At 42.0% G+C, this 16,295-nt stretch overlaps 1 protein-coding gene across 3 annotated transcripts in view; it reads right to left on the bottom strand.

Moving 5' to 3' along the window:
- Window positions 1–10,169, bottom strand: part of LOC307211718 (uncharacterized protein) — a 71,447-nt gene extending 61,278 nt beyond the window's left edge. For 2 of the 3 annotated variants that reach the window (XM_079968621.1, XM_079968622.1), the window contains exon 1: window positions 10,017–10,160. The gene's annotated coding sequence lies outside the window, so the exon portion shown is untranslated. Of the gene's footprint in view, window positions 1–10,016 lie in introns of all 3 variants that reach the window. The other variant, XM_079968623.1, reaches the window with a different exon arrangement.
- Between the last annotated feature and the right edge of the window lie 6,126 nt (window positions 10,170–16,295).

Here is a 16,295-nt window from a genome sequence, read left to right on the forward strand (position 1 = left end):
AAATCATTTTACACACCCTTTAACAAACTGTCTTCAACTTCAGGTTTTATATTTCAGTGCACTGTTTCTGAAGTGGCTGAGTTTGTGATTATGAAATGATATCCTTAGATGGAGTATTGCACTGTCATAGCCCAAGTCTTACTACGCAACCAAAGACTTACAGGAAGACATAATATGGCAGGGAACATGGATTTCGGCATCCTAAGAATTTCAATATGTTTGTTACCAAAGAAAACACATAGCTTTGTTTTTGCACAAAAACTAATATGCATTGGCAGCATCTGCCACAGGCAAGCTGACCAATGGGATCTTTGCAGGTACTGCTACAGGTTATAGGGAGCCAGAATAGCATTCAGACTGCTTGGTTGTTGTAATAAATTTTACAAATTATGTGTGCGATTTTTATGGCATTATGCAAATTTAGCAACATCTGTGTACAACTACACCCAGCAATTGGGTTTTCCTAGTACAGAGTATCTGAAGACACAGTGGCAGAAACCTGAGGTAGAAAGGGCACCAGAAACCTCTTTTAGCAGGAAAAAGTACCAGGGCCAGCCCTACCATTAGCCAGAGTGAGGTGATCACACCAGGCAGCAGATGCTTGAGGACTTATCAGCGGCAGCCCCCAGCCACAAGTTCCTCTGTTTGAAAGCAGAGTTGTATATGGCACACAGTCTATCCTACACTTTTTAAACTAGTCTGCTTCTCTTTGGTGTGGTGTGTGACACTGGCCTATTTCCAGTACTGAAGTAAAAAAAGGTAACTGCCAGCCCAGTCAGCTTTCTTCTTGTATTTTGCCTCAGGCAGCAATATGTTTTGAGCTGGTCCTGATGGGCACTTCCAAACAAAAATAAAATGCCAGTGTAGCAGTAACTCATTCTAAATGAGCTAGATCTAGTCTAAGGGGCTGCCCAAGATAGTTTGCCACTTGAGGCCAAACACATTTAGAGGTTGACTCTTATGTCAACACTGGCATTGACACAGCATTCTACACCACACCCAGGATAGCTCAGTTGGAGCTGAGCAGCTTGCGTTGCACACACAGATCAGCCCTCCACAATTTGCCACCACTCCTTGCTTCCCCAAACTATCTGTCACCTGAGGCAGCTACCTCACTCTGCCTAATGGCAGAGCTGACTCTAATTCCCACAAATGTGATAACATTTTACTTCTGCGCAGAAGATTTCACCTGCCCAACCCATTTCCATGGAAGAGCTCCTGCCACTGCTGAGTTCCTCCCTCAGAAAAAAGGGCACATGTGTATAAACTAGTTTTAGAGCGCACCATTAATATTTTAATTAAATTCACTCACAGTGCAATCCTATGTACGTCAGCTCTGAAGTATGTCCCATTGCATTCAGCAGGGCTTGCTTCCAGGTAAGTTAGTACAAGACTGTAGCCTCAGTTGCCAAAACCCATCATTGTAAAGTCTTCTGGGCTTCGCAAGGACAGAGGGCATAAATGCTTTAGGAAGAGGAGGAGGAGGAAAGAAAATACTCCATGGTTTCATAATCAGACGCTCCATTTCAATTAACTAAATTATGGGACTGTAAATAAAATAATCCAGTCAATAATATGAGTCCATCATGTTGCATTAGCATCACAGGCTAAGTGAGTGATAACAGGGCACAGAATTAATCGGATGTGACAGGAAGCTGCAACTGCAGCACCCTGATGAAGGCCCCCAAGCAGTATCCTTTTCCAGAAGGCCACTCAGCCCTAAATGAAACAACAACCTGGCCTGCAAAATTGTGACCTTAACTAACATACGCAAGTGATTGCCAATACTTTTATTGAGGGGGGGGGAGCTCAAGTGGCTTTTGGACTTTGTTTGTCAGTTCCAATCCCTGCTCTTGATGTGGACACCATTTCTGTCTTTAAAAATGTTATTATGCAGTTTACTGCTTACAGAATGATGAGTTCATTATAACCTAAGAGCCTCTGCTGGATAAGCGAAAGGCTCATCCAGCCCAGAATCCTGTTCTCAAATCAGCCAATCCAATGCTCATGGGAAGCCCACAAGAGGACCTGAGTGCAGTAGCATTCTCCCACATGTGGCCCCAGCGACTGGTACTCAGAGGCATACTCTGAGGCTGGAGGCAGTACACAGGCATCGTGACTAGTAGCCATTTATATCCTTATCCTCCATGTCTAGTAAACTTTTATAGCCATCTCTACATCTTGCGGCACTGGATTCCAGAGTTTAAACACTTCCTTCTGTCAGTTCTGCATCTCCTAACATTTAGCTTCAATGGGTGATCTCAAGAAAGAGGGGAGAAACTGGCTTCTATCCACTTTCTCAACACTATTCAGAACTTTATACACCTGTATTATGCCCTCGCCAGCGACACACCATTTTATCCACACTGAAAAGTCCCAAACACCATATTATTCCCTCACAGAGTACCGTAGTTGCTCTAGCTCAGGCATAGGCAAACTCTGGCCCTCCGGATGTTTGGGACTACAATTCCCATCATCCCTGACCAATGGTCCTGTTGGCTAAGGATGATGGGAATTGATTGTAGTCCCAAACATTTGGAGGGCCGGAGTTTGCCTATGCCTGCTCTAGCTGCTTGATCATTTTGGTTGCCTTTTTCTGCACCTTTTCCCAGCTCTACGATGTTCTTTCTCAGGCATGGCCAGCAGAACAGAGCACAGTACACCAAGCACAGCTGCACCATAGATATGATAATGGAAGTTTTGAAGTCCCTTTTCTAATTATCCCTAATGTGAAACTTGCCTTTTTCACAGCTACAACACACTGGGTCAACATTTTCATTGTGCCATCCACCACAACCCCAAGATCTCTTTCCTGGTCAGTCAAAGCCAGGTCAGTTCTCATGAGCATATATGGGAAGTTAGGGATTTTTGCCCCAACATGCATCACTTTGCACTTAACATTGACTTTGCTACCCACAGGTTATTCTGCTGGCAAATATATTGCTGGCTCCATATTAAACCATAGTCTTTAAACTACCTGAGTGGCAAAAAGTACCATCAGGTAGTGCCTTTGCCTCCAGAAAAAAATTCAATGAGGACATAGGTGATTTATTCTGATAGAACATGCTGGCCTCTTTCAGACGTAATCTAAACTGTGGTTTCATGTTTTACAAGTGGCTGCATCAGAGAAGAGGCAGGGGAAGGGGGGCACACAAGCCCAAGGCTCACTGATGTAAGGCTAAGCCAAGTCTAACATTACATCTGAACCAGATCATTGTGAAGGCAAGACCTAGTGAAATTCACACTAGGAAAGGTTTACAAATCTGAGCACTAGAAAAGGCTGCCAATATATTTTATTGTTCCTGTGCATGCAATTTCTATTACATTATACAGAATTTTATTAACTTAATTTTATTTAGTTGTTTAATAAAATTTGAATATAACTTAGCTCTGAAGAAAACCTCTCAGCAATTCACAAATATAAAATACACACATTAAGACTGTTACCAAAAAAAAATTAAAAAACAAGTTTAAAAAGCAGAATGAATAAAATCAACAGTTAAAAGCATAGATTATAAGTATACATAAAAAACTAAAATTACAGATTAAAATATATGTCAGATTTACATGTCCTATGTATTAATGTAACAAAATAACTGAATGGTTTGCAATGACTTCATCGTGACCGAAATTAATATTTTCTTAAACTCTGTATAGTTCTGTGCATATGCATTAATTAGAATTTGTGTAATTATTTGCCTAGCTTTCCATCAGAAAGCTGACATGCATCTGTTGATTTGACACAACTGTCTACATAAAATACCTACTAGGAAGTAAGTATCATTTCACTCAGTGAGACTTGTTTCACAGTAAACATGCAAAGGTTCCTTTAATATAATTATAGGGTCCAGATCGTAAGAAGTAACGGTATCACTCTATTCTGCTTTGTTCCATTCTCACCTAGGACACCAGTTCTGGGCACCAAAGTTTTAAAAGGGTATCAACAAACTGGAAAATGTCAAAAGAAGGGTGACAGTGATGACAAGTTGTCTGGAGACCAAATCCTACAAGGAAAGGCTGAAAAAGTTGGGCAAGTTCGGCCAGGAAGAGACTATATATATAAAAAATGATCATATTTTTTCAACTATAGAAGGATTGTAATATAGTTTATAGGCCACATTTATTTTCTCTGGCTCCAGGTCATGGCTGGCAAACTAAGGCCCGGGGGCCAGATCCAGCCCAATCACCTTCTAAATCCGGCCCGCAGATTTTTACATGAGTAGAATGTGTCCTTTTATTTAAAAGGCATCTCTGGGTTATTTGTGGGGCATAGGAATTTGTTCATTCCACACACCCCAAAAATATATATATAGTTCAGGCCCCCACAAGGTATGAGGGATAGTGGACCGGCCCCCTGCTGAAAAAGTTTGCTGACCCCTGCTCCAGGTGGTAGGACCCAAACCAATTGATTCAAATTTCAAGGCAAAGGATTTACAAAACCTTAGAAAGAGCTTTCCAAAAGGATCAGTTTTTCAACCATAGGGCAGGCTGGCTTGAAAAGTAGTGGAATGTCCTTCATCACAGGTGACCCTTGAGGTCCTTTTCAACTTAATAACACCTTTATATATATAAGTTATGAATATATATATTCATAACATACTATATATATATATATATATATATATATATATGTTTTGATGCACATCATTTGATTTATTGCTTTAAAATGTGCAACTATATGATTAAGTAGGTCCTCCCCCAACATACAATGGGCATATGGAATTGTCGTTAAAGGATTTTGTGTGAGTTTTTTAAAATCACCTTTCACAAGCTTGAACACAAAAAAGAACTGACAAAACTTGTTTCGAATATTTCTGTACCTTTTTTTCTTGTTTCCCCCTATTTGTGCTGACCTGTTGCCATTAGTGATTTCATATATATTTAAGACAATGGTCACCTGATCTTTGGAATCAAAGAGAATTTTTTTTTTTTTTTTTAAAGGATTAATAGAAAACCATAGGCTTGCACAATGTAACAGAGGTCAGCTATTCATTTGTTTCCCCCAAAGAAGGGCCCATGAAAGTTCTTGTCCCTCAAAAGTCAACCTCTACAATGCACACTACAATGTGTTACTGCAGAAAACTGCCTGCAGAGCAACCTGATCCCAAGGCCAAACTATATATGACGTTAAATGCATATAAGATTTAGCATGCAAATATTAAAGACTTTGAAAATTAGGCTGGGGAAAGAATCAATACCACCGTACACGAGTAGGGTTTTTCCCTTAATATTATTAATAATAAAACAAACCCTTTTCCCTGTGTGCCACAGTCTGCAGAAACTGTCCCTATCCCCAAAGCTGATATTAGTCCTGGGAAAGAAGCTTTTATTTAGGTGAGAATTAAAAACTAATACAGGTGTTACAAGGTTATGAAATTAAAGAAAATTACAAGTTTTCCAAAGAAACAGATCTGGAGAAAGATTTCATTCCGACTCCATATATGGTAGTCAGACCCTAGCAATCAAAAGCTTTCCATTGAGACTGTGTATCAATGATCATCTCTGCTGCATAATAAAACCTATTGCCCCCTTACTGCAATTCTTGATAGTATGAAGAGTTGATCTAGCATCAGTAGCTTGATAATTTTACCAACACAAGTAGGAAGGCAAAAGCCTCATTGAAGGGTGTAAGAAGCCTGTTCAGTGTTTTCCTAATTACAGCCATTTCCTCTTGGGCTGCATAATTAAAAGGCAATAGGAAATTCAAACCAGATTACAAGCAATTAATAGTCTAGGCAATTTCACACACACAACCAAATAAAGCTACAGCCCCCCCCCCACATTTTTAGAAGAGTAGATGAACACATAATCAGATAGATATTCTTCAGGAGTGGGACACAGTGAAGGTCTCTCAGACCAAAATATATGCATCTGCTGTAGCTATGCTGATCATACTTCTGGGGGTTTGTTTTCGCTTTTCTAAAGTACAGCTTTAAGAATGATGAAAACCTGCAAAATGTCCTCAGTATCATTGTATCCACCGATGGCTTTGGTTATATGCTTGGTGGCAAACCAGGGTTTGCATCTAACTGGGCATAAATGTTGAGGGGTACAGAATAATGTTTAGTCTATGGCCCCAATAATTGGTAACCCACCTGTTCTTATCTGCATAAATCAGTCATCCAGTTAGCTATGCTTTATAAGGTGGCAAACTCTTTAGCTTGGCTTACTCTCAATCACTCTTCTTTCAAACATTCTGTGCATCTCATTCACATTAACATTTCCCACCTTTGAGTAAATATGTTGATTTCTGAGTTTCCCATCGCTTTGCTTTGGGGAAAAGATCTTAGTATGTTTTTCCTACATCAGCATATGCTTCCTCCAGCACGCATATTGCACTTCCCATTTCCATCTGTATGTGAGATGCCCCTGTCAGCAAGCCACATTAAAACCAATGGTCCTAAAAGCTCCACAGCAGACCAAGTACAGTGGTACCTCTGGTTATGAACTTAATTCGTTCCAGAGGTTCGTTCTTAACCTGAAACCATTCTTAACCTGAGGTACCACTTTAGCTAACAGGGCCTCCCGCTGCCGCCACTGCACAATTTCTGTTCTCATACTGGGGCAAAGTTATTAACCCGAGGCACTACTTCTGGTTTAGCGGAGTCTGCAACACGAAGTGTTTGTAACCCGAGGTGTTTGTAAGCCGGGGTACCACTGTATTATTAGAAAATTGTGTTCACATTTTATAATTGGCATGCAAACTTGTATTTGTGCTGGCCTGTGCTAAAAAATAACAGCTTCAGCTTCCGGGTTCTCAAAGAGTGCAGAATATGGAATGCCACGTAAACAGAGACCCAGGTCAGACCCAGAAATGAGAGATATACAATTCTTTCAGAAGGATGACATGATGTGAGCTTGCCCATGCCATTTTCATGTGCACATTCCCTACACTCGCAGTTTAGAGGTAGTGGAAATGACAATAACACAGGCTAATGCAGATATACCACAATGCCTGTCGGCCTTGGATTTGCAGCCTCAACACCTGCCAGGCTGCATCCCTATTCTTTAGAACGCACATAGGACATTGTAGTAATTATTTGGGGGGCATGTAAAGTTTAACTTTACAAGGTGCTCATTCTTGGTAAAAAAAAAAGGGCAGGCACAGCTACCACGGATGACCTCATTGCTATCATCTGACACAAGTGAAAGGGTCTTTCACATCATCTGCTACCAAATTCTTCCAACTGGAGATGCCAAGGATTTAACTTGGGACCTTCTGCATGCAAAGCATGTGCTCTCACTGAGCTATGGTACCTGCATTGGGAACAACAGCTGAGCTCTATGCAAGTGCAATGCCCATTCCAGAGAACAACTTCTCGCTACCCTGTGCCATGCATTGTGTTATATCTAAAAGCAGTATCAGCAAAGGTACAATTGGTACAAAGCATGATTGTTATTGAAGTTGTTACTAAGGCTGCTTATAGGGCATTTTACCATGCCAAGTCTTTCACAGGGCTCACCACAACCCATGAGGTAGGCAAAGCTGAGTGATTCCTATGCAACAAATAATGCAGTGAAGGTGAGAATCTAGGACTTGCCTCCAAATCACCCCCACAAGTCCATTTTTAATGTGATATTTGAATTTAGGCTCTCCTCGACTTTTTGTTCCCCTCTTCTATGAGTGCCACAGCAAATAAATGCAAAGAACACCCAAGCCTTTAGGAACAATTGTGAATTAAATTTCTGCTGTGTAATTATAATTGAAGAGGTGTAGATTTGGCTTTGGCTGGTTATTTATAGATTCACGTTGGAATTCTATTTATACTTGACATTTTCCAATAATCCAATGAAATAACTCCCCACAAGCATTCGAACAGATGACCTTGCCAATGCCTTCTGGGGCTTCAAATCCATATGTATAAAAGAAAGAGGGGAATATATTATGAATCAGAGTGGTGAAAGGAAAAATGAGTCACATCCTCCTGATTCAAAGGGTGAGATGCTAAGCAGCTCTCTTCTCTTTCTTTTTTAAAAAACACTTAAACTCCCGTTACAAGAAGTATGAAATCAGCTATCCCAGATGGGGAAACAATCATCCAGAAATGTACGCATTTTCTGCCCCACTGCTCTGAGAACGCTTAGCATTTTTGCCTACTACAGATGCTAAGCTATCTCAATAATTGACTGGAAAGTATTTGGATTTCCCTCAAATCTTTATAAAAGCAGGGAAATCCTATTTTTCAATATATCCAACAGAAACAGTGCTTTTTGCATTGGTGAGTGCAGTATGGATGATCATGTACTTAAACAACCCTTGCATGCAAATTTCCACAGGGAGGTGAAAATTCATCCTTTGTATAGTATCTTCGTTTCATCTCTAGGGTTTTTTTTTTAATTCATACTTTCATTCAGCCTATCATTAATGTTAGAAATCATTATTAATAAGAGGACAATAGGTACAACAAAAAGGCATGGTGAGTCGTCCCCAGACTGTAAGAACAGTCTGTTGAGCATCAGACACAGCCAGGAAAGGAGTTAATGCATTTTGGAAGCAATGCCTTGCCTCTGCAATGTGACAATTCCGATATGGATGCAGCTCTGGCTGGCTGTTTGGCAGGTAACAGACCTAGTAGCAAAAGGATTGGGTCTGTGTACCAGAGCAGATCCTCTGATAATGTAAGATGTGGTTTCTATTTATTTAATGATGTTCTTGACTTGCTATTTCAAGGGGGTGAGGGATGACCAGAACACAGGCAAATAAGAGAAGGCACTGCCTGCTCACTAACCTCTTGTAGCTCTCCCTTTCACTCTACGCAGCCATTTGCCTTTGTAGCAAAGCCTATGCTACAGCCCTGCAAGCTTGGGTCAGTATAGCCAGGTTTGCTTTGGAAACCAATTCCTTCCACGCAGTCTTTCTGAACAAAGCTATTCCTTTAATCACCCCCCAAACTTCCACAAATCTGTCTTCTTATGACAGCTAGCCCCACTAATGAAATCCCTACCAGACAAGGTATGGCAGAATGAGGATTTCTAAATAATAATAATAATAAATTAAGCTATAAGTACATAAAATGTGGATATACAATCACATGGAAAGGAGAAATGGATGCTAATTTTTAAGGAGACAGAAAAACGTTCTGAGAAGTAACTCAAGGAGACTCTTAAATTGAATACTAAATGTGTGGTTTATGCAAGGTGGCAGCTTTTTCTTTCCCAGAAATCATTCTTAAAACCATGGCAGAGTCAAGAAGAAACAACCGGTGCATGATTGTGGAATCCCCAACTGACAAGTGGTTGCTGCAGCTTTGGTTCTGAGGCACCCCTTCCTTTTACACACGGTGCCCCTTATTTTAAATGGTTGTGTTCTTTTTTCCAGAACACCGCAGTCCCATAAACCACCATGGATAGCCGGAACTCCAAAGAGCCCCATGCGCAGTTCTCTGGTGTAGCCTATTATTATTATTATTATTATTATTATTATTATTATTATTACAAATTTAAATAAATCAGGCACCTTCACACAACGGACACAAAACCGTGAGTATCTGCATACAGAACTTTACCCTGCAAAAGCACTCGACCAACAGCCTTCAAGCCCAAGTGGGAAGTTTCTTCGCCTTCACGCCTTCCTCCACAACCCAGCCCCACCAGCCCCTCTGCCACTTCAGCTTCCTCTCGCCCCCCCCCCTCGCAAGAAACTCCGTCCCCAACTTTAATGCCTTTTTTGATCTGCAAACCTTCACGCACCAAACAGCCGTGGCTTTGCGAGGTGGGGAGAGGGGGGGGGAATCCGCAAGAGCCGGGATGCGCCTTATTGATTGTGTGCAGTGCGCGCACAATAGAGGCAAGAAGGAAGCTGCACACACACACACACACACACACACACAATCAAGGCAACGACCACAACCCCTAACGGGGAAGGAGCGCCCATCCACGCCACAATCTACCCCGCTTCCATTTTGGCAAGTTCCCCTCACCCCTTTCTCGCCTTGCATCTCCCCCCCCTCCCCCAGCTCTACACACGCGGCTTTTGTTCCCATGCCGTCCCCTGCTGAGCCTCCCGGTTCCTTTACCTGGAGCGCTTCGGCTAGGATGTTTCGCCTCGCCGCTTTTGTTGCGCCCGCTCTCCGTCTTCGGCTCCAGCCGCTGCAGCACCTTGCGCGGCTGATAAGCGAGCCCCCCTCTTTCCCCTTCTCCTCCTCCCTCCTCCTCCCCCGCCAAGCTTGTTGCAGGCTGGCGGGCAGCCTCTGGTTTAGTCCGTCGCCACAGCAACCCCCGGCGAGAGGCGCGCGAGAGAGGAGCAGCGTCCGCGCTGATTGGGTAGCTGCGGCGTATATGCAAAAGAGGCGAAGGGGGCCGGGCCTGGGAAGGAGCTTCTTCGCCGGGGCGTGTCGTAGGGGAGCGTGAGGGATGCACCTGCTGGGATCCCACGGAGCTGCTGTTCCAGAGGGCGAAGCGGGCGGGGAAGGAAGGGGGTGCTTCCAAGGCAAGGGGAGGGCAAGGTTGCCCGAAAGGGGCTTCTCTGAGCCAAATGCTCGTTTCACTCCCAACGCATTTCCCCCCCGTGGAAGCAGGTTTAGGTCTACGGAGATAACGCCAAACAAAAGATTTAGGGAGATCTTATCTCGCGCAGAGAATGCCATTATTGAATATTTCCAGAGGAGGGTTCTGTGTTGGTCTGCTGCAGCGGGGAACGAGGAACAAGTCTCGTGGCACCTCAGAGACTTCAACAAATTGACTGTGGCAAGAGGATAAGCAATTCATGGGTTACAGATGGAGCGGCTGTATATGGTCCACAAAAAGCTTGTGCCAACGCCAGAATAAATTTGTCTTTTAAGGTGCCACAAGACTCTTTGTTATCATTCTCCAAGTTTAAGGTGCTACCACTGCTGTTTATAAATGCTTTTGGGACTTGGGAGTCCCAAAGGGCCAAGGTCATATGGGGTTTTCATGAGGGACCGAATGAGCTGACATTTAGTGAAGAGAATTGCCAAGAGGTTAGAGTTAGGTCAAGGCAAGGTTTAGTCCTATTTTCCATATCAGCTGAGCTTCCAGTTCTGCAAAAAAAAAACCAATATACCTGAATATAGTGCAATTATTATTACTATATTAAGTTTGTGTACTGCTCTTCAAGGGCAGTTCACAATAGGTTCATAATAGGCCAAAGGGAGCAATGTAATCCCCAAATAGGGTACAAATTCTGACTAAATAAAATTAGTTTCTGACAAAGCTGTTTGACAGTGGCCTGGACTACCTTGGAAGGTAGTAGCCTCTTCTTCATTGGAGGTTTTAAAATAGTGGTTGAATGGCCATCTGTCAGAGATTCTTTAGCTGTCATTTCTGCAGGGGGTTGAACTGGATGACCATTGGGGTTCCTTCCAACTCTACAATTCTGATTCTTAGTGTCGTCATGTCCACAAAAAATCTGCACATGCAGCTCTTTGCATAGTCTTTTCACCGACCGATCCTGACCCGTGTTGTTTCTCAATTGATAACGCTATACTTTATTTGACCCCGGGAGTAAAATGATACTGTGTTTTTAAAACATTGCATTTTATAATGCCTGATTTACTACGGGGCTGTCCAAAAACAAGGCACTGTTGCCCAGTAAGAAGAATATTTTATTTATGCATCCATTCTACCCCATTTACAAGACTCGAGATGGATTAGTGTCAGAACAGCATTTGTTAAACACCTGTTGAAAACAGAATATATGTGTTTTTTTAATGGAGCAATGTGACTTGTCCAGTTTGCTGTCAGTGCAAAGGCAGTTATCACAACATCTAATCTATCCTTCATTTCTTTGAATATATATAAATACACCTAATTCTGTTTCCTGGAAGAAGAAAAACACCAGTAGTTTCTCAGTAAGCTTTGTGCATTTATTCACACAATAGCTGAGAAAGGATCTTTTGGGCTTGGAACCTATTGACATCAGTTTGACAGCCTACTGAGATATGTTAAAATAAGCTGCTGCCTGTGCTAACTTTGCTTTTCAGGGAGCCCTTTGTCACCACAGATCTCTAGTTACTGGAGATCTGAATTAAGGTGGGAAGCAGGGTTTATTAGGAAGGAAGTACCAGGAGCAAATGACTAGTTGATGTCAGGATTCTGCTTGTTCAGGGACAATAATCTGCCTGTTTGTTTAAAGTGATGGTTCTCCACTGTAGGAACCTGTGACATATAGGACTCTTTTGCTTCCCCCACTTATCGAGATGAATTTTCCAAATGTGTTCTGTGGCCGTTTTGTCGCTTGAGGCACTGTGTGCAGATGTATGGCTGTTATTTGTTATTTCTCTAATTTGTATCCTTCGACTGTAACAACATTGCCCCAGCCAAGCAGTATTATCTTAAGGTGGGAGGTAGGATGGGATGGGATGTGATTCAACAAATTGTTTCAATTCATCAAAACTCCAGAATTCTACAATAAATCTAAAATAGCCTCATGGGCCAGTTTGGACAGCAGACTTATTCCCTTCCCTCACAGAATGTGTGCTACTCCGAGGTGAATGCATCGGAGATGACAGAGCCTCTGCTCTGAACTTTCTTGGCCTCTGATGGGCTCCTTGGGTGACCTCTGCACGAGGACCCTCAAATAAATCCTTATTATTGCTGCTTTTATTGTTGATAATTTATGAATAACTTTTAACGTGTGCACCAAGATTATTTACAAACATCACAAAAAGCTAAAAATGGTTTTTGAAAACAGAATAAAAATAATTGAACACGAAATACAAAGTCAACATGGATGGCAGAGGCCTTTTCTCCCAAAGACTGGGTGTATAAAGGATAAGGTGGTCTCTCAAGCAGTCTGGGCCTGAGCTGTTTAAGGCCTTAGATGTCAGTACCAGAACCCTAAACTTGGCCTGGTAGCTGATTTACAGCCCATGCAAATCCTGCAAACAAGGTGATATATGCTGGTGGTAGTTTGCCCCCACAGGCAGTGGGGCCACCACCTTCTGCATTAGCTGCAGCCTCTGAACCAACCTCAAGGGTAGCCCCACATAAAACACATTACAGTAATTCAACAGTTGCATGGGCAGCTGTAGTGAAGCGATCCCAGTCCAGGAGCAACCATAAAAGGCACTCCTAGCCACTAAGGACATCGGTACGTTCAGTGGCAAAGCTGGATGTAGGACCAACTCCAAACAATGTACCTGATCTTTCAGGGAGTGGAACTCCATAAAGGACAGACAAGTTACAGTGGTACCTTGGGTTAAGTACTTAATTCGTTCCGGAGGTCCGTTCTTAACCTGAAACTGTTCTTAACCTGAAGCACCACTTTAGCTAATGGAGCCTCCTGCTGCCGCTGTGGAGCGGAAAAACAATTTCTGTTCTCATCCTGAAGGAAAGTTATTAACTTGAAGCACTATTTCTGGGTTAGCAGAGTCTGTAACCTGAAGCGTATGTAACCTGAGGTACCACTGTACTGATTTATTGGACCTGGGAACCTCTCACTCACAGAGCCTCCATCTCGCCAGGATGCAAACATGGTTTATTACACCTCATCTAGCCAACCAACACACCCAGACACTGGTCCAGGGCCTTCTCCAGATCATGTAATATTTGCCAATTACTCGTTCTTGCATTATTTTTACTCCAAACCCAAACAGGAAATCTGCCCTCCATGATTCATACTAGGTTACAGGCAAATCTACGATTCTTAATTCACATTGATGATTTGTGACTTCAGAACTAGGAAAGTGATAAACTATTACTTCAAGTTAATGCAGAGTGAGAACAGGGCACAATCTCATTTCTCTTTTCATCTATATTCCACTCTTCTTTGGATAGCCTCACTCTTTCTGGACTTGGGTGGCTTTCTCACAGTTCCTGCTAGAAAAAGGCTTACTTTCAGTAGTCACATTATAATGTCACTAAAATAACAATGACATCAATGCATCCTATCATATAAGGCTAGGCAACTGTAGCATACGACCAAAAACTGGGTGACTAAGTAGCCCAAAAAATGCATATTGCTGCAGATCTGATTAAATAAGTTACAGACCAAATCTGGTCCATGGGTCATAGGTTCCTCACTGCTTCTTTAAGGCAAGGACCAAGAAAGTAACTTTGACATTATAGTAAAAACTGCGTATTACAAACTGCATGTTAATAATAGGTCTCTGGCCTAAATACGGCTTTCTCAAAAGATAGTAGTCTTTCTAAAGCAGCAAACAGTATTTAATGGAAAAATGAGGTGACTTCTAAATTGTTTTGTGATATGATGGAACCTCAATAGTGGTTTTCTTGCAAACAAATAACAGATAAAACATTGCTTGGACAGAGATATGTACATAGATTGTTTACAATGATATCTATTCTCTCACAGGGGACCACTCAAGATTAAATTTAGAATCCCACTCAAATCTATAAAAAATTTCAACATTTAAATGGTGTGCATGAATAGAGCCCCAAAATACATACATTGAACGATGGAAATATGGTTGGAATTCTGTACTGGGAGGTTTGTAGAGCTCAAAAGCCAATGTGGTTGTACTTAAACGTAAGTAAACCAACCCTGACCCAGCCCTCTGGCTGGTAGCAGAAAGCTGTTTTCAGCCATTAAAAGAGGTATGTATCTTATAGGAGCAGAATCCCAAGATAAAATGGTAGTAGAGACCACACAGCCCTGGAGAGAAGTAGAACCATGTTTATGCTGATGATAAATAGTCTTGTATGGTGAACTCCACTGACACTTAGGTACTTTTAATCAGCCATTGAAAAGGGGGGTTAAAAATGGAAATCCTATTATCTAGCAAACTGCATATTACAAAGGGGGAGTTCATAATCTAGTTCAATGGTGGTAAGTGGCAGAGGCCATTAGCATGACAATGAATGGACTTTTGGTGAGACAGCTCTATAATTCACCAGCTATTTAACACAGGCCAGGGGGTTCATTTCTTTAGAGGAAATGCATTATGCAGGACACCTTTGTGAACATCTCCCTGTGATAAAAAGATGCTATAATGAGGATAATTATGAAGATTTGGGTATAGAGCACTGCACTGCAGTAAAAATTCATAAAGCAAGGAAGTCCAGTGCAAAAGGTATGGCACACAGTATGGAGACAGGGAGAGCCTCGAGGGCAAAGTCAGGAGCAGCTCCTGAAATGTTTTCACATGTCCTAGAAGCAGGAAAACTCTAGGCTCTTCAAAGCTGTTTCCAAGCTGCTCTTGGAATACATTGCTGCACTGTTTTTAATGAGCATTGCTGATTCACTCTGTGCCTAGAATATGAAGTGGTGGGGAATAAGTCCATTATATAGGAGAAAGCCCGAAGTTTGACACAGTTCCACTTTAAGGTGGTAACTAAGCTACAGATTTGCTGGAGATAAAAAGCTACCCTCTCTCAATAGGTATACAATTTAGAAAGAAATATTTAATTGTACTGATGCATTAGCCCTGCACTGCCAGTGTCATCATATCACTGCCATACCTCTGTGTTTCATGACATTAGCTGCAGTGATGTCCCAATGTAGTAACAAACGTTATGCATCAAATCTTAAACTTGGGTGGATGTTCTGAAAATGCTTTTTTTAAAAGCATTTTTAAAATACATTGAATTTTCCATGAGGCTCACCATCAGCATCTATTGTCACATTGTATACAGTCGTACCTCGGGTTGAAGTAGCTTTGGGATGAATATGTTCGGGTTGTGCACCACGGTGACCTGGAAGTAACGGAGTGCATTACTTCTGGGTTTCGCTGCTTGTGGGTTTCGCTGCTGAAAATGACGTCACGTGCATGCGCGGAAGCGGCGAAACGCGACCTGTGCATACACGCAGTCGCGTCTTACGTTTACTTCAGGATGCGAAAAGGGCTCCGGGACGGATCCTGTTTGTATCCAGAGGTACCACTGTATTGCACTTAAAACCTTTTATTTGCGGCTGTATAGCTGAGTCCATGGTCTCGTCTTAGTTTGTTAAAAAGGGACTTATTTGTAACAATTTACTATCCTTTAATAATACAAAGAAAAGAACATTGATGGAAGAGAGGTGTATTTCCCAGCCACTCTATGTTAGAGGTGAGAAATCATGTTTAGAATCCAATTTGTCTCCATGAGCTTACTCTGTAAATTCCTTAAAAATTCTACAGTGGCACCAGAGAGACTGTAGGTTAACAGGGGTAGCTACCCAACTATACAATACAGAGAACAGACCTCCTAAAATCAATAGACTACAATTACTCAAGTAAGTAGTGGGTCTACTCTGAGCATGTTGAGCACTGCATAAAGCAACAGCACATGGAACCTATTAATAAGATTCAGTAGATCGGCTAGCCCTAGAAAAGTTCTAAATGAGGGAAGAGAATATAGCTTATGCCATGCAAAATGCCTGGTAGTTGAAAGTC

The sequence above is a fragment of the Podarcis cretensis genome, assembly GCF_951804945.1.
Source record: "Podarcis cretensis genome assembly, chromosome: 1".
Taxonomy (NCBI): domain Eukaryota; kingdom Metazoa; phylum Chordata; class Lepidosauria; order Squamata; family Lacertidae; genus Podarcis; species Podarcis cretensis.